At 40.1% G+C, this 18,156-nt stretch overlaps 1 long non-coding RNA gene across 1 annotated transcript; it reads left to right on the top strand.

Moving 5' to 3' along the window:
* Positions 1-6,333: 6,333 nt before the first annotated feature.
* On the top strand, positions 6,334-16,689 carry LOC140684728 (uncharacterized). The gene is made up of 3 exons (XR_012057435.1): positions 6,334-8,932; positions 10,084-12,306; positions 13,068-16,689. It is a non-coding gene; the product is annotated as an uncharacterized lncRNA (long non-coding RNA).
* The last annotated feature ends 1,467 nt before the right edge of the window (positions 16,690-18,156 follow it).

Here is an 18,156-nt window from a genome sequence, read left to right as displayed (position 1 = left end):
GTGAATAGATTTTGGATAGTCTCACTGATAGTGAAGTCCTATAACCACTCCCCTCTTTCGTAAGGAATTATCCACTTATTTCATCAGCCTGTAAAAATTAACTGCACAAACTTTACTCATTAAAAATAATGGAATATCTCAATCTATTATTTCCCAGAGATACTGGGTTTTTACTCTCTATATATTTTAAATATTAAAATGTTAAATTTATTTTTGTGGGGAACATACACGATGTGAAAGTATTTCTGTATTGGGCACATTAAAATCAATCTCTTCTCACTCAATGAAATAATGTGTTGGCTGGCCTGCAATGCCTGCTGTTAAACATCTTTTTCTTTCTCTGCACAGACTTAGTGTCTCGAAAGTAAGAGAGGTTTGACTTGTGATCCTTGAACTTTCCATACAACTGGCAGAGCAGTTTCCTTCTGATAGGAAAACTATTCCAGAGAACTTTACAATAGGGTATTGGTGGAGAATGGCCCTTTTAACAGCAATAAATCAAAATCTTGCTGTAGCCTTAATTAACTACAAACCTTAATAAACTGTTAGGTCACACTGGCAGTTAAATGCCTTAGTATTGATTAGAAAACAAAGTAAATTAAGCATCAACCACCCTTCCCCCCCCCCTCCAATTTCACAAAACCAAAATAGCCGTACATTTTTCTTGCCTTTTTGTTGTTGTTACTAGGATGAACTTAACCATTTTCACATCTAGCAATCTTGCCACAACACAGAAGGGTGGAGTTTCCTACCTTCCATCATTTCTTTGCATGTGTTACTATTGCCAGCTGTGCTTTTTGCTGAAGAGAACATAAAGTGTCTGACGCTAAAGAGAATATTCAGAAACCTTTCTCAGAGTGTGCTTGCCAAAAGGCATTCAGCATTCCTGAGTCTGCTTGAGAAAAAGGCTAGTAGAGAGTTAAATTGCAGTTAATAGCTTAATATTTATGTTTAAGACACAAAATTTAAAATGTTTAACTGAACCATGATGTTTTTTCCCCACATGGTCTGGAGGTCTTTGGACATTTTTCTAATCTTGGTTTCTTAAATGTCCAAGTATAAAACCATATTAGTATTCAGAAAGAATTTTTGAATCTTCATGCCTTATTTGCTCAGGCTAAGTGTGCATCCCACTTTGATTAAGACTTTGCTGGTCCTGGAGTAAAATCATTAAAGATTCATAAACCACCATTGCTTTTTTTCCTCCTTGAGAATGTACTGACACATTTTATGCAATTATTTGTCTCAAATATGTTTCTGAACTTTTAACCCCCTTTACATTCTCTTATGCCTACTTATATTAAGTCAAAAAAATCTTCATTTTAAAGCATTTTAAAAAGCTAATATACAATTCATTTGAGTTCAGTGAAAGTAAAATTATGAAAAAAAGTACCCTGTCATGGAAAGGCTCATTGCTAATTAACTACATGGGTGGTTTCCTTTGAGGAATAATTTATCTCAATTCTTTAATTTCCAGGTTAGACCTTTGAGTCGAGGCTCATCTTTTGGAAAGATATCTCTAAAAGTGACAGCTGGATAATGTTGTCCTCCAAGGTGAAGTCTGCTATCACATCTCCTGCTCACACATCTCAGCTCCATGGCATGGGGATGCACAGGCACTTCAACCCTCAAGGAGTTTAATTTTTCTCCCTTTATTTTAGTTTGGCTTCTAAGCACACAAGACTTATGCTTCCTTTAGCACTCATCTAACCCAGTCCCTCCATTCTTTCTCATGATTTGTGCCGGGTCTGAAGTGAGGAGGAGTTGGATGTTTCCAGGACTCCGAGGTGCGCCCCAGGTCACCAAGGCCACTCCCAGCCCCAGCCTGGCACCACCTCCTGCCAGGGCATGGCCCAGAGCACCAGACACCAAACTGGCCCTTGGGTGCTCGTGGACCTGCCTGAGCACACCTGTGTGCCTGCCTCACCCTGTGGGTGTCCTGGCACTCGATGGAGGAGAACTGCTCACCATCCTGTCAGACCCATGGCACAGCCTCCTTCTTCCTCCTGGGTTTGTGCTCTAACGCAGCTGCAGGTGTAAAAGCCCAGAAGAAACAGATGAGAGCCATTATGTTCAGAGTCTGGAACATTTTAATGCTGAAATACTTAGAAAAAAATTCAGATTGGTAGGTATACAAAGCTGGGAGAGTAACCAGCTTTCTTTCATCAGTTATCCTATGAGTAAGGAAATTAGTTTTAGAAACCTGTATAAAATGCTCTTGAATAACTGGTCTTGTTATTAACACTTTCTTGAATGTGTTTATAGATTTCAAATGTGTACTTAATACAATTAAAACTGATGATAAAACCCTCATTGGCTCCAAGAGTAGGGATTAATCAGAATACTCAATTATTCATTACTGGGAAAACACCTGCACAGGATTTTAGGTTATCAAACTCGCCTGCTTTTGATGCTTTGGTTTAAACTCAAGGTACACTGGAGCCTAAGTAGGACTGTGATATATAATAGGAAGGCAATGTCTACATTGCAGAAGAAAGACATTCAATTTATATTCTCAGTAAAAGCTAAATTGTCTTTGTTTAAGGTGGACTATAAATCTCCTTGTGTTAACTGTGTCTAAATCTTAAGCAAGATTTTTTTTAGGTCTTAGAAATTCTTCTCAGCCACCTTCTTCTCTGCTGTTTGCTTTAATTAAAGAGCTAATGCATTACTGACATCAGAGATACCAGGAAACAAACTTTTAGTCAAAAAGAACAAATGAAAATTTTAACCAAATTATTAAATACATTTCAGGATGACTTTTTATTAAATGCCTTTTTCTATCAGAAAATAAGAACTGAATAATTTACCATGTGTGCATGCATTCAGAGTACAGGATTTGGAGTTGTAGCAGTCATCCTTAATGCTGAAAATTGGTATTTCTCTGTATAACTCTTTAAAGAGAAAAAAAATCCTACATAATCTTTATTTTTTCTTTTTAATCCTCCTTCATGGTCATTAAGGTATAAAGCAATTTTTTAATTGGCTATCTTTCTTTTGCCGATTTAAGACTTTTAATTTAAGCAAGGGAATAAGAAAATTTCCTCCTACTCCTTTGATTATGTTGCTTACAGTCATGTTCCATCTGAGTGTAACCAGTCTTAGCTGAGAATGTGAGTAAAATGGTTCTAATTTCTTTTTCAGAATGAAAAATTAAATACATCCTTTGACAAGTTACCACTGAGTGTGGTTTTCAAACATTTTGCAAATTTTTTGTCATCCATGGTGTTGCTATCTCTCATCTTTGATAAAGTTAATATTTTCCTAAGTTGTTATACAGTTATTTTCTCAAACATTCTAGAAGTTATTTCTATTATTTGACATATATATATATATTTAATGTGCAACTTTCAGTAATTTTCCCAATGAACTTTTCCCCTAGATGAACTCTTTACTACTATAAATGAAGGAATTTAAAGTATTAAGAAATTACCATTCTTGGTACAGTTTGAAAATATAGCTGTTATCAAAAAATTCCCATCAGATATTTTGACTTCTTTAAAGGTTATCTAAGTAAACACACAAGAAACCCTCCCTGAAAAGTTATGATAATCTTGGCTTTGGTAAAAGAAAATGCTGTAGAAGACTTCGACACCTCTTTTATATAAGAAAATAAAGCCTGAATTCTGATTTTCAGATTCACTCCATTTGAGCCACAGGATTTTTTGACATTGTTATTTATAACTACAATATTGTCAGCTGGATATTTATGTATATAATTATCCACGCTTTTGTTTTTTAGACTAATCATCTGCTAATAAACCTTAAAAAATACACTAAAACACCATTAACCTGCTAATATTTTAACCATCACATATAATTTTTCTTTGGTTTTTTTACAAATATGTTATCTGTAATTTATTCCTTGGTGGAAAAAAGTTCCCTGAAGTAAAATCATTAACCTTCAGGGTCTGTACAGCAAGAGCAGAATAGAGAACTTCAAGAGATGTTGCCTGTAAAACCCTCTTAGCTGTTAACATACACAAATCTATTATGACTGTAAAATTGAATCTCACATGTTGACTACCAGTGAAGCTGATGAGACTGCAAGAAAAGACTTATTTTGGGTAGTTTCATCTTCAAAAATTGCTCCATGATCTTTGACAATGATATCATTGCTTTGCTGGGACTTGTATCTGACCTGTGTGGTTGCCTTGTCAGAGGGATCTGTGCCAAAACAGAGATCTTAGTTTGGTAGGGATCAAGTGCCATGGTCTGCATGTCTTATGTTGCTGCATTTCTCTTTGAGGGTTGTTTTGTTTCACTCTTTTAAGAGAGTAAGTCCATTTAGAGAAAAGTTCTGCTTTGCTGATGGGACTGAGGTTGTGGTGCTGGCAGAGCGTTTGTAACGAGCCTTGCAGTGGGCAGGACTCCCTGCTATCACTGCATAACCTGCTTGTCATCCCATAATAGTCTAGTTTCCTCAGTCTCCCACCTTCTTACTACTGCACCATCAGAACTCTCTTCGTAAATGTAGAACAAAACTGTTGCTAGCCAAGAATCTCTCTGTTGCCATTGAGCAGCAAACACTTCTCTAATGTTGTGTGCTGAGATTGTGATCTCCTCTCTCTCCTGAAGCTTTCCAGGAAGCTTTGGGCTGCATGGAAGCTTGTGGCAGTCTCAGAGATGCATTTATACCCAGCCCAATCCATTCTTTCTGTTGCTCATGTCAACACACAGGTTCAGTGATGTACAAATAACTCCACCTCAGTTTCCATGACAGTAAAAGGATCAGGAAAATATCTGGTTGTGGATTTTTGCAGTTTTTAATTTAACAGCTTCTATAGCAATGAATCCCATAATGTTTAGGTGGCCTCTGTGGCAGAATTACTGAATATTTAATAATGATGACAGAATAGACTCAAGGCACAGGTTCTTTACTGTGGTGAAAAAATTAACACTTCAGTAGCAAATACACACCACCATGCCCTCAAACTGCCTGATTTAGGAAATTCAGTACCTGATTAATGTGTAAATATGTGGGACATATTTGATCAAAGTTGGAGTATAAAAAGTTCACTGAAATGTTTTGAAAGGGTTGCAGTAGGAAGGTTTTTAAACATGAGCCTTTTATTTAGGATCAATATCCTAAGCGAACCCCTTGAAAGCAATATTTCTGTCACTGCAGCAGTGTGTTAAACAGGCAAGCTATATTCTGTGTTAGGTAACATTGCAGACTGATTTTAGAAAGCCCAGGAAAATGTATTACAGTAACCCACTTTTCCTTTTAGCTGTTGCCACTTGGGCACTGTAAAGGATCCACAGTGGGGAGGAAGAATCTGGTGCTTACTTTGAAAATTCTCAGACAGAAGACGCTCTGGTTTGTGTACATCTAGAAAACCACAGAATTCCCTGAAGTGTTTTCTGTCTCAAACAGAAACATTATTTCTTCCTGAGCAGTGGCCTGGTTTTCAGCATGGAAAAGGAAAAATAGTCCAACAGGCTGGAAAGTACTCTGAGACAAAAATAATGACACACAAAAATAGTTGATCAGCATTTCCCTGTTTTGGAGGATGGTCCTTCCTCCTTGAAAAGCAGGAGAACCTGCCTAAGCAGTTAGATTCTGATACTAGAGCCAAATTGTCCCCTCCCTCTGTGCCTTGAAGGAGTTAGGTGCAGATGTAAAATATTTAACTGCATTGTCTGTGTGTAATGTTAATTTGGAACATCAGCCCAGTAGGTGAGGGTGGCAGGTTGCATTCAGGGATGGCCATGGCAGCTTACTCCATCCATGCCCTCCTAGAAGATGAGGGGCTGGAAGCAGAGGACAAAAAGATCATTGCTGATGACTCCACCAGCTTCATTCTTTTTATTTTTCCATAGCTTTCTAGACATTCTGTGCCATTTACATGATAATGTAACTATTTTTTGCAAATGTGGTAGGAACCTGAAAGGAGGTTGTAGCCTGGTGGGGGCTGGCCTCTTCTCCAAGGTAGCAAGGGACAGGACAGGAGGAAATGTCCTCACATTGTGCCAAAGGAGGTTTAGATTGGATGTTAGGGAAAAATTTATTCACTGAAAGGGTGGTCAGGCATTGATACCCAGGGGAATGGTGGAATCACTGTTGTTAGAAGTGCTCAAAAACAATGGAGATGTGATGCTATAGACCTGTTTTAGGGCTGGACCTGGCAGTGTTAGGTTAAAGGTTGGACTCAATGATCTTAGAGGTCTTTTCCAACCTAAATGATTCTATGATTCCAGGAAATGCCTGGCTGCAAATTGTCCTTTAACCACTGAACTGAGAAAAAGTATTTCACAAAGTAATTTTTTTTCTTTTCCTTTTTTTTTTTCTTTTTTCTTTTTTTTTTTTCTCCTTCAGACCTTTAGAAATGTGCAAGAAAACCTGAGGTTTGGCTCTTAATATCTTACAGATGTTGTCATTATACTTACTAAACCACATCGTTATTTTTGGAGCTCATGCTAGTATTGCAGGAGCTGCTAGACCACTTCAGTAAAGCAGGTGGAGAGAAGCTGGAATTAAACCCTCTGTTTCTGTCCACTGGCTTGCAGGCATAACTACATACCTTCAGTGCACTTAGGGGACTAACAATAATAGCTTGCCAAATACACTTTTAATTCCTGGTTACTGAGCAGATAACCTAGAGGCCTTGCACTGATGTTTTCCTACCATTTCTCTTTATATTTTATATGATCTGTTTTTCTGTGCAAGCTTTGTGTTGTTTGCATTAGTATTTTTTAAAGCCCTGGTTACAGAATAGTGATGAGAAGCAACTCAGTCCTCAAACTGTTCACAGCTGGAATTTTTTGTTATGATAAGAGGCAGAGTAGGGAGAGAGCAGAAGACAGGGGAACCTGTGGAGTTCCCTGCTTAGCACTGACTTGCAAAGATTGGGCCTGGAGTCAAAATTAAATTCAAATAGTCTCTTTTGCTTTCTTGCACATCAATAGTCTATTTTTAACACCCAATATCTGTGGCTCAAAATTAGCTTAAATAGCCTAATCTTAATAGGATAACTCTAAGTATTCATCTACATTGTCCAGGGATCACCTAAATTAGGTTGATTGGTAACTGCTTATAAATTGCAAATATGCATTGATCCTTTCTGCCCACCCGGGCTTTCAAGTGGAGTTCATGTTCAGGAAACTTCTTTACCATAAGCCAATCCATATCTTGGGATTGCTGCAGTCAATACATAGACGTGGTATGTGCAAACAGATACAAACAAGTCAGATTTGTTTTCAGGAAAAAATACCAGCTCTCCTGGTTGATAGACCACCTGTGCTGCTCACTTCTCAGGGCCCAGCTCATTTTCTTACAGGTTCAGCTCCCTGTTACCTTTAGAATTGATAAGAATTTTACTCTGAGATAAACATAATATGTAAATGCATTCCTACTTCCAAATCCATCTATGACAGTGTTTAGACTTCTCTGGGCAGGACTGCAAAGCACTAGAATAAGCCCTATCCCATAAAAATGGATCTTTATAAACCAGTTCAACATCCACTCTGAATACCCCTGTTGGAAACACTCACCACTGAGCTGAGGCTTGTTGTTATTATGACAGAGCTTGCTAAGATGTGACAGCAGAGGAGGGGACATTATTAGGGAGAAAACTCATCAGGCCACCAGAGAAACAGGATGTCTTGAGTCCTGCTGGGCTCTTTGTAAGAGTCAGGGTTCAGCAAATATACTATCCTGGGGTCCTGAGGCTAGAGGGATGAGCTCTGTGCTAGCTCCCACAAGGAAGGGAAACTCCAGCTGGCTGGGAAATTGTTGGCATGAAGACAGGGGTGTGGAAGGGACGCTGTGAGATTCTTCCCTAGGACATAGCTCCCCTTTTCTATTAGACTGTGGTACAGCTCCAGGCCCTTTGAGCACTGTTAACTCCTTTGTGCTGCCAGAAACAATACCAGGAGTGGTTCATCAACAGTGTCAAAGGGGAAATCCTGCATATAATAATAATGCAGCACCAAGACATATAAATATTTCCATTTCTTATTTATTTTTACTATGTAACTATTCCTGCTTTGTCATTCTTGCTGCTTATGGAAGATTAGAAATTATGTGTTCTTGAACTGTCATGGTTGATTTAACCACTTGGAGACATATTGTCAATGAAATTAGGTGAAAATCCCATAAACCATCAGAATTGCACATCTAGAGGCACATGGAGCTCAGAGTCAATATTTCTGCTGGAACAAAGATGTAGAGCACATTGCTGTTTTCATTTGGTCATACTGACTTTCCAAATTGCTGACATGCAGTGGTATGAAAAACATTCCTACTACTCGTTGTGTGAAATCAAAAGGTCTTTTTTCTCTCAGTTTATTTCTTAAATATTTTTCCCCCAAATTCATACTTCCAAGAAGTAATGAAATCAATTTTGTACACTCCAAAGCTGTTTTTGATGCTTTCTTTTAAGGGATCAATCAGTATTTAGTCTCCAGCTGTAGAACGTCCACATCTTGGATTCGGGCACTTTGAACTTATTTGTACTTATGCTCCAGAGGACTTAAACAAGCAGATAGACTATAAAGAGGCAGAATTACACATAAAAAAAGGAGAAATGCTCAAGTTTCCTGTATTTCTTTTTTTTTTTTTTTCCATTTAGCTCTAAACACTATCCATGAAATTACTGTTTTACAGGGAAGGTGTGGTGGTATCCACACCCTTTCCTACCCCAGGCCAACAAATCCTGTTTTTATCAAGAGCAGGGTGAGGTCTGGACCCACCTGGTCCACGTTCCCTTGACCAGAGCTGCTCAGACCTTGCTGGGGCGTTAGTGCCACCTGAGCCTTGCTGTCACTGCCTGCTCGCTCCTGGTGTGGGCAAACCTCGGCTGATCCACTCTGGGCAGTGCTCAGGGGGCTTTTTCCTTTCAGTTATGTTGTTGTTCCTTCTGCAGAGCTCATCTGCCTCTTTGTAATTCCTCCTTCACTGGTGCATGACCGACAGAAACAAAGTCTTGAGGTCAGTTTTCCATTAATTTCTATTCATTTCTCAAAGTCCTTAGAAATCTGTGGCCTGTTTGTGCCCTGAAAGCGAGCAGGGGACACACAGCTGTCCTTCCAAGGAAGAAGTCAGGTAGGCTTTAGAGAGCTGAATGCAACAGGAAATGTTAGTGAGATTCACTGAAGCATTAGAAGAGTTCTGGCACAATATCCAGGATGTTTGTATTGACCTGTGTAACACTGCTGCAAAAAACTTCTGCAGCTCTCACCATCCTCAGAAATACCTGATAACTCTTTGTTTCCCCCCTAAACTCTTTAAGATATGTTCATTTAGATATTTTGTATCAGGTATTCCTATCATTAGGGAGGCTGTAAATGGATTTCTGAAAATTTTAGCACTTTTTAATGTACATTTTCTCAATTCTTGGCAAAAAATAAATTGAAACGTCACTCAGTAAAGCATTCCAGACTTCCATATTCAGAATTCAATAAAATGCTTAAAAACAACAAGAAAATACACCAGATAATAGTAGGCTAGTATACATTAAAATGAGGGCGGGATTTCAGTAATGGAGTACTGCTTTTTCTTTTTCTTTTTTTTTTTTTAATAATTAATCAAAAGTTGCCATGTAAAGAAGGTTTTATACAAGCCTTTTATGACAATAGGGATTTTATCCTTACTGGGATAACCCTGACTGCTATGCACTGAAGTAGCAATATGCTGCAGGCATACCCCTGCACCCCACTGTTTATGTATTTATTTCTTATGCATATTCCTGTTTAGAGACTGAGAAAAACCTGTAAGAATTAAAGTATAAATCCTATCAGGAAAGAGGTTTTGTGAGAGATGCAGAAAACTTAATAAAAATTTAAAAAGTCTGCTTACTAGTTTTAAAACTAGATGTGATAGGCCCCTATGAAATAATTTCCTACTGCTATCATGCTGATTAGCTGCACAGACTGTGTTACTGGTCTCTTGAACAGATGGTCTCTACTTCTCTTGCAAACTCCAGAGTTACTAGATGACAGAGGCATTTAATTTTGAAGTCCTTTAGAAAAATTGACCTGTTTTAGATTGACTTCTTGATGAAGATTCACATTTTTTTACTACAGGGTAATATTTCCCCAAAGCTTAAATCTCTACTATTTTATTTCTGGAATGATTCACAGGTTTAGCCTCCAGCTTTTGCCGTGTTATGCTGGTCTGGCTCCCAGCTCCAAGGGCTTTATTTTCTCTCCAGTGCCTGCTACACTCCACCCATCTGCCTGTGTGATTGAAGGAAGGCAGCATTAAGCAATCTTTACTTACAACAGCATCTTCCAGAAGAGCTCAGAGACTTTCAAACGCTGTGTTTGCTTGGGTAAGAAAACAACTACTGTTCCAATGGCTGTTTAGGGGACTTCTAGGTAAATATGAATAGTTGCATGAACCAGCTTTATGACTATGGCCAGTCTTAGTCTGACACAATGCAGCAATCAAGCACAGAATAACTACACAGCTCTTTCCCATCTGTCATACAGCTTTGTCTGGCAGGGTGGATCATGCATATATATGTGTGTGTATATATATATATATATATATATATACACACATAAGTATGTTTAAATGCTTCCAGTCAATATAAGACAGAACTGTGACTACTATAATGCTGCAAATTACACTGAACATTTTATAAACTTGGAATTTATGTTACTGTTTAGTTTTGTTTTGCTTTTCTGCCATGTGTTTTCTTAGAAAGACCTCGAGCTGACAATACATCAACCAAGTTCTAAGTTAGCAACTTTACTGCCTTATTTTATATTTCTAAAAATTATTTTGGGGAATTTAGTACCTGTGAAACTCTCATAGCTTTAGGGATAATTCAATACAAGGATCTATAGAGGCACAACTAGCACATACCATGATGGATAAAGAAGCTGCAACTCCATTTGTTTGGAAGGAGTTGCATAAGTCAAACCTGAGTACAAAAACTGAGTTTCTGGTAAACATACAGACAGGCACAGCCCCATGTGGCCTTCAGGGCTTGTATGAGCACTCTTGTAGCTGTTCCACATGGGAGGGATGCTTGTCTCTTCCTCACAGACAAAATTCAGAGAAGCAGCTTTCTAGACACAGGGACCTCAGCTGTCAGAAGAAGGTATAACTAAAGTCTCTCCAAATGACTGCATAACCACTGCAGCCAAACCCCAGAGTTCCCTCACCCACCACCTTCATGTCAGCTGGCAGCAACTCTGCTTCTTCTGTCCATATCTTGGATGACAAAAATAAGTGGCAGATTGGACAGGCATCTTATCTGCATGCCTGAGATCATCCAGCCTTCATGGATCTGACATAATGAAACATTAATTCATACGCTATCATTTTTTTCTGCAGTTGACATTAGATTGATCCCGAGTGTCTCTTCACATCTGCTTGAAGGATTTGTATTTTACACTTCTTGCTGAGCACATAATGAAATGTAAATTCCCTGACTCACCATGTACAAAAATGGCTTACAAAAAGGATTTTCGCTTTCTCTGTCATATAATTCAACAAAGCCAGGTCTCTGCTTGCTCTTTCAGCTGATTTAGCATCCTCTCACTCAGGAGAGAAGACCAGGGAATATACCTTTCTTACCTAATTTTTATTACATTCTAAACCAGCCTCTTAGCATCCTCTCTGGGTTTAATTTTTGACTGAGATAAGCCATTTGAGACAGATCTGAAGACAAATTCCTATTGACCCAGAGCCCAGGGAGCCCTTAAGGAACATCTCGATCTTCACTCTGCTGTCCTGCAGATACTTCTCTCAGAAAGGGTGCTTAGGCAGTGATTGCAGGACTTGCAAGTTGTTTCACATATTCTTTCATGGAAAGAAATGGCATGGCTCTATCGCATTTCTTTTCCACTTTGATACCAATTTACAACTTTTTCCTGTAAATCTGTGAATTTTTTATTAGGTAAATGGGCATGCCTGTTCTGCAGTAGAGGATCTGTCTGGCTTGTAATCTGTGAGAAATTATGTGGACTATTTGGAGGCTAAATTTTTAAAAAAATTTATTTAGAGAAGCTCAGGGAGTGGATGTGCCTGTTTGTTTTATCTGCAATGGCTCTCCTGTGCTCTTTGGTATCAGTGCTGCTCTCTGCTCCTCTCCACAGGGAAAGAATTTCAGTTGTAGAGACATGACCTTATGAATTGCCATTAATTAACACTTCCACATGTAAATTAGGACCTCTATCACAGGCATGCAGAGAAGCTGCTGTTCCATGAGAAATGCAGGCACACAAGTTACCAACAGCTCTGTCCAAATGTGAGCAGCTCCTTCCTACATCTTCTGCCAGGCCGAGCACATGGACATGCACATATCCACCTCTGAAAGAAAGGAAAATATTCCTGAGGATGGTAATGGCAAAGTAAGTTATATTGCCAGAACATGTCATCTTCAACAAAAATCACATTTTCTAGTCCTCTCAAAGTACAAAGAGCTTTCCAACTGTGTGAAGCTTATGATCTGAAAACTCTCCTAGAATGCCTAAATACAGAGAAATTCAATTTTTTTTTTATAACTCTGGGGCACAGAAGTTTTTATTTTCTTTCAAATATTTCTTAACTTTTCCAGTCAATCTATGTGTTTATCTCTTAATATTACAAAGTTTAGAAAACATATGGGCTTGCTCTACAATATTGTTTATGTTGTTCTGGCACATAAATCAGATGCTAGTGGGACCAGCTATTTTTGAAATTATGTCAAGACTGTAAGAAAATTAATAGTTATTTTTGAATATAGCTGTTCCTTCAGCTTGATCACACGATGTGGATTTATAACCTCCTTGATTCCAAACATTTAAACATAAGCATTTTCAATACTGTCTGGAGGAGGGCCATGGATCTGCCTGCTATGGGATTGATGAAATTATCTTTCTGATAAACAGCAGGCAGTTGGACTGCCAATAGTTACAAATAGTACTCAGGGAACAAAATAATCTGGCTGTAGAAGGAAAATCCTTTATTTTGTAATAATAAATGAGAAAATATTATATGTAATATTAACACTTCTGGCAGGAAAGCCTTGTATGTAAAGAAAATAAAAGTTCTCTGGCATGTAAATTGCACCACATAGAAAAAATTAAGAAACACATCTTTACTGCTTCAAATACTTTTTTTCTTTTCCTAGTGTCACTGCTGCATGGCAAGAGGACTGGCAGAGCTTCTGACAATGGAGTACCTGATTCCTTCTCTCTCTGTTAGGGAACCATTGCAGTGCCTTCACATGTTTTCTTCTGGGCAATTGACTCTCCTCTACCTTTTCTTGCTGTGGGCTCTTTTCTTTTAGGGCCCTGGCTTTGCTGCTTTGGAGGGTTTGACACCAAGGTCAGTGACTGACTGCCTGAACCTGAGGGCCGAGAATGGAGCAGTGCTGGTGCAGCCTTCACTCCAGTGAGGCTGCTGGATCTGGGTGGTTGTGGGGACAGCCTGGAGGAGATGCAGGAGCCCTGTGCAGCAAAGCATCCTTCACCCTGTGGGGAGAGCCACTCCTGGGAGAGGAGGTTATGTCTGTTCCCTTGTGGAGCCTCCCAGGGCTCTGCGTGCTCCAGGCTCAGGGGCTGAATGTTTGCTCAATCAATTATTGTGAAATTTTAAACTCTGGCTGCAAGAAGGCTTTTTACTTAATGTATATTTACACCAGAGAATAGTGTCTCTTTTCTTATGGAAACAATCTTGCTGTACTAGAGGAAATGGCACCTATAAATTTAACCTTCCTAACCTGTAAATCTTATCACAAGTGGGCAAAAAGTTTCCATCATCCTCCTTTTTAAGTCCTTCAAAGCAGAAACAAACTTGTAGTTGACATATATACAGTCATGAGCCCTTTGAGTTTGGCATTTCCTGGTGTTGTGCCAGTGGCAGAACCACAAATGTGCATGTAGCAACTCCTCTTACGGAAATCTCCTTCACCCTCTGAGAGCCAGAAATGTTTCCATTTAGGAAAAACAGACCATCAAGTGGTGTGGTGGCTCTTACCACCACAAACGGAGATCTTTGATGAAATCACATGGATGGGTCTGTTCTGACTGTGCAGGATATAATTTGCCTGCTCCACAAATGGCAACAAAAGAAATCAGTGTCTCATGTTCTTGTGGCCTGGTGTGTATCACATTGTTTATTTAAATATATCACATTGTTTATTTAAACAGATCAATGAATCTGGGGATCTATTGCACAGCTTAATTCATGCTGGAAATTGAAAATGGAAGAGAAATAACTCAGCACTTGAACAGTAAAAATGCAAATTTTTGCTTTTTTTTTGCCTGCTTGAGGGATGTGGTTATGCATAAACATTTCCATGGGGACCTATGACTGTAGCTGGATGCTGTTTGCACTGGCAGCACTGGGCCCCATCTAGAGCTAATCTGTTTAACAGCTCAGTCTGAAACCCCTATCAGTACAGCTCATCTAAAAAGATATTTCTCATGCACACTGCTTTTAAAGTCATTACTTAAATTACTATTACTGTTCTGTTTTCCACAGAGCCTGTCAGAAATCCTGCTTGGCCTCCATTTACAGTCCGGGAATTCAGGATCTCATGGTGCAAGAAAAATCTGCAAAATCTTGTAGAATTCCCTGCATTCTGTGTGGTTTAATACTACAGAGTTTCTTTGAAACTCATAATTATAACAGCTTCAGCTTCCAGGATGTAGCTGACCCTCAGAGGTACAGCGCTCCAAATGGGTAAGAGTCTTAAACTAATTTTGCCCATCTTAGAAGACATGTAAAAGTTAGAGATGAAATTTCAGGCAGAACAGGTTCTAATGAAGCTTGATTAAACCAGAAACATAATTTAGCAACATAAGTTGGTTTTGGTGAACAAACATATAAAAAAATCAAAGAAATCACAGCACTTTTTAGGTAACAATGAAAATGTAGCCTGTTTGTGAACAATTCATACATAGACTTGATGATGTACTGTCACTGTTGAGTTAGGAATAGCTGACAATATACAGTGGCTTAAGTTCTGTAATTAACCATGGGAAACACACCACTGGATTTCAATTTTAGTTGAAATTTGCACAGCTGAGAAGAATAAGAGCATCATCACTTTTTAAAGTGCCTGTCCTACTTATCTCTTTAAGGTGTAGGTTTTTTCTGTATCAGTAACTAGGCAGAATGGACCAAACAAAAAACGATATCTGAATACTTCACTAATTTTTTGATGGGTAATTTCAGAAAGGCCTAGGATGCAGTGGCTCCTTACCAGACCTTTGGGGGACTGCCTTATGCTAGCAGTGCAGTTGATGAACTGTTCTACTTTTGCTTTTATTTTGTGAAAGTAACAGACAGAAAGTGTGGGGCACTCAGACAATAGTGTGTTATTAAAATTGGAGAAAACTAGCAGGCAGTTTTCTAAGCTACCTTGAAGTGCTTCCTAAACCTCCATGCAGCTTTGTCAGCAAGTAGTCTCATCAAACAAACATCAAATATCCAATGAACATCAAAACCAGTGAAAGAAAGGCAGTCATAGCTTATGCCCAGTAATGAACTGAATGAGTAGGGAAAATTGTCCGAGGCTAAGCACACTGGTCCTGAGCTGCTGTCCCACTCCAGAGGGAGAACCTGGGAAATGCTGCTGCAGCCCCTCAGGGCTCCTGCTCACCTGCAGCATCACTTCTGGACTGTACTGGAGCAACTCTGTGTGCTCAGCTTTCTCCTTTGTCCGTGTGAGTTTGTTCCACAGGGATGCTCGATGGTGAATCTCAAAACAGGAATAAACTGCTTCCCTTCCAAAAGGCAATATGCCATGAGAGGTGTCTGCTGAAAGTGTGTGAGAGCACTTACCACGGGATGCACCATGGAACCACAATACATCAGGAGCACAGGAGACTTAGAAGAAAAAGGAACACCTCGGTGTACACTAAACCAGTTACTTTATTACAATAAACCAGAGCTGCAGCAGAGCTGTGAGCTTTGTCAAGTAAGGCACACCACAAGAGTTTCATCCTTGCTCTTCAGTGCACTGTTTTAGTCACACTGGAAGTGACAGCACAGCCAGAGCCATGATAAGAGCAAGGCAGCATTGAGCCTCGCTGAGCCAGCAGGAGATCAAATGCCCTGAGGGGTCAGAATGGCTGAGGGTCCTGTCCAGAACAAACACCCCTCTGAGACTCTGAGCTTCAGCTGCTCTGATGGATGTCTCAGCAAGCTGGCTGCTACCAGCCTTGTCAAACATATTTCTGCACCAACGCAGAAGAGCAAAAACAGCTCTCACTTCTTGTTAGATGCCCATGGCCAGAATATCCCTGTCCAGATTAATAAGTCATTACTAATTTAGAAAAGCACAGCTCGTATACTCTTTACACACATGCTGCTGTGCAGTGGTGCCAGGCCAGGAGGACATTGCCAAGCCCCACCTGCAGGCCCGGCCCACAGCCTGGCAGAGAAACACGGGTGGTCTCCAGACACGTCCAGCTGTACTTAGAGGGACTTGGAAATGTATAATGCTCTGGTAGTAAGTAAAGCCCCTGTTTAGGCTAACTTAAAGCAGCTTTTAATCTTTGCTAATGCAAATCTGCCGTTATGATCCTAAGTCTTTTTCCAAATGCTTCTGCAGCTTTGGGTGCAATCCAACACCCACTGACTTATAAGAAAAAAAAAATCTGACTGTAGAAGGCCATTTCTGCTGACAATCCTGTACCAGCTGCAAAGGCTGCCCAACTGGGGAAGAGTCCAAAATCCAGCAGGGGCTCCCCTGACCAACCTGATGCCCCCACTGTGCTTGCACAGGCCTCCTGCACCCACCCTGAGCACTGCTGTCACAGCTCAAGTGCTCCTCAGGTAGTTCTTCCTCTTCGAAAGGAACTTGATGTTTTGCACAACCACAGCCTCAGATTCCAGTTTCTATCATAATATAAGTTGCCTACCTGTGAGCAGAGGAAAGATTGATCAAATTTGTAGTGTTTTTATTCTTCTGCTTAGCCAGAGCAGATAAGCCTCCAAGAAAAATAATCTGCAGCCCAGAGGGACCACTGGACTTGGCGCTTGAGCTTCACGTCATAAGCATCTCTTTTGCCAGCATGTCTGAGCTAGAAAGAGCAAACCTGGACATGACAGCTGAGGAGAACGAGAGCAGGTTAGGAAGCACTAATGACTGTTGTTCACTTCCAGACTCCCTCACAGCTGAGAGAACTGAGTAAAGAGTCTTGACTGGAGCAACATTAATGCATTTGTGGCTTTCCCTGTTCAGCAGCCCCTGAAGCAGAGTGTGGCACGGGCTGGCTCTGCTGCTGCTCAGGTAATTTCCCTTACTTTGGGAAGATGTCTGTGCAGTTTGTTAAGTAAGTTCAGAAGTGGAAGCTCTGCAGAGGGGGCTGAGAAGGGCCAGCACTGATTGGAGGCTGTCAGTGCAGGGACATGGTGACATGTGGGCAATGACTCCGGAGTCGCCCCAGGCTGGAACCTCTTCGATGTGAACATTGACAAGTTCCTGAGGTAAACCACTGAAGTGCCATTGAAACTTTATGTCACAGTAAGAGAGACAGTGACAGGGAGGAAACCTCACTTCAAACTCTTCAGGAAGAGCCCAGGTGTGCAGGGGCACAGAGCCCTGCTCATGCAGCAGCACTGCTGCTCCAGCCTCCATGCTCAGGCCTGAGGTGATGCTCCAGCAGCCCAAAATCAGCCATTTAATGAGCTCCGGGGGCACTGTGCCTCTTGCCAGCTCCTCATTAGTGAAGGGCTGCTCTGCAAAAGGCAAACCCCACCAGGCTGTGCAGGCAGAGAGTGCTGCTGGGTCTGCTGCTGATTTACAAAGCTCAGCTGTTCTGGGTTAAGCAATCGCATATGGGAACTTGTTGGGAGCTTCCTTCAAGTAAGCCCTAAAGTAAGTTACATCTTTATGGGAAAATGTTTAAAAATAAAACCATATGAAGAAGCATGCAGGAGGACAGGCTGGAAGGGGAAAGACAGCTCTGCTTTTATTTTGCTGTAGCTCGCTCTCTGCATCTGGTAAACAATAAAAGGATGAAGCAACTACTAAAAGTGAAGTTGCTGTTTCAGGAGTGAAAAAAAATGGAGATTATTCCAAACTACTTTCAAAGATTTTTATTGATCTTAGGTTTTTTTTCTGCTCCTTATGGACAACAGAACTATATTTTTTTTTGCCTTTGTTTCTGTCTCTCCAGTTGTGAGAAATTATTATAGGAGGGACAGACAGTGGAAATAGCATAAGCTGGTGTTATCACCACTCTCTTGTGACCATGAGTGTTTCA

This window comes from Taeniopygia guttata, chromosome 9 (assembly GCF_048771995.1).
Source record: "Taeniopygia guttata chromosome 9, bTaeGut7.mat, whole genome shotgun sequence".
NCBI lineage: Eukaryota > Metazoa > Chordata > Aves > Passeriformes > Estrildidae > Taeniopygia > Taeniopygia guttata.
The sequence above is the reverse complement of the archived record's forward strand: the minus strand, read 5'-3'. Positions and strand labels throughout refer to the sequence as shown.